We start from the raw sequence: 1,409 nt of genomic DNA on the forward strand, positions 1-1,409 counted from the left end.
CTCATGTAAATAAACCTTAATAATGTCTATAGCATCACAGAGATAATAAACCAGTATCTTTCTAGTAAGCGTGCAGTTTAATTCTGTTCCCTCTTTCTCTCTTTCTTCAGCTATTCAGTCTAAGTGCTCGTAAGTGGTGCCGAAACCCAGTATCCGATTAAATATATATATATTATATCAATTAGGTCAAACTAGGAATATTTAAAAACTCTTGATCTATAGTATCTTTAATTTTGCTCTTCACCCTTACAATTATTGAGTGGATTATAATGAGACCTGTTGATGCGATCCATTTTAATTCATTGATAGAATAATATATAGAACTCAGCATTTCAGTTGATTTCGTGATATTGAAAATACAATTAATGTGATTTGCAGTTATGATGACGTATTATTTTTATACTCTTATATAACTTATCATTAAGCTAATTTCTGTTGTTTTAATGGTAAAGTCTATTCTTTTAGCATTGAAATTCTTAAGAATGTCTTATTCAGAGTTGTTAGTTTAGGATAGAAGGGATTTATGTAATGCTTAGTAGTTTCACAAGTTGATTGTTTGTTAAATGGTAGATCCATTTCAATAACGCTCATTTTATTGAGGATATCTGATATAATTTATGAAATTGATGTATATCTCATTGCGTATGAGAATATACTATCTGAACACGTAGCAAGGCAATCGTAAACTTTGAAATTACCTTACATTCATTTCCGTCAAATACTGAAGGAAACAAACATTGGAACTTATATTTAATACTACTGTATAGAATATTTTTCAACATTAGTGACCATATAATGATCGGGAGCATGTGACGAAAGCATATTATCTGGAATCTGGCATGCATATCCCAATGCATATGAATAATAGATAATTATATTGGGTGATAATATTTTTAAATCTATAGCACACCCTCAATGAAATACTACCGTAGCACTAATGTCTAAATATTGAAAAAGTGCTTATCAAAGGTTTTTTATATATTGATTTTCATAAACATGAAACTCAAATATTTTCGTTAAAATTCAGACATGGAGGTCAACAATTTCTTTCTATCGAAAAAAAAACAACTTAAATTTCAATCATTATCATGTCGACGGGTTATGAACATTAAGTCCAACATACGACTTAATAGTTCCTATGTTTAGGTTTGTTAGTCACAATACTAAGTTAAAAATAATTTCAAAATTATCAAAGCAATACATTTTGAGATTATAATTTGAGTTTCATGTTGATGAAACTGAAAATTTGGAATACGAGTAGTTTTATGGCGGGTATAGGTTCAAAAGGAACCTTCGCTTGTTCAACCACAAAGGGTAATATAATTAAAACAAATGAACTGTCGAATTATATTATTATTTCGTATTGAGTAGCTTAACATAGTAAACTGTAAAGCTATGAAAAAAATGTA

The sequence above is a fragment of the Halyomorpha halys genome, unplaced genomic scaffold (genome assembly GCF_000696795.3).
Source record: "Halyomorpha halys isolate HHAL.00 unplaced genomic scaffold, Hhal_1.1 Scaffold77.1, whole genome shotgun sequence".
NCBI lineage: Eukaryota > Metazoa > Arthropoda > Insecta > Hemiptera > Pentatomidae > Halyomorpha > Halyomorpha halys.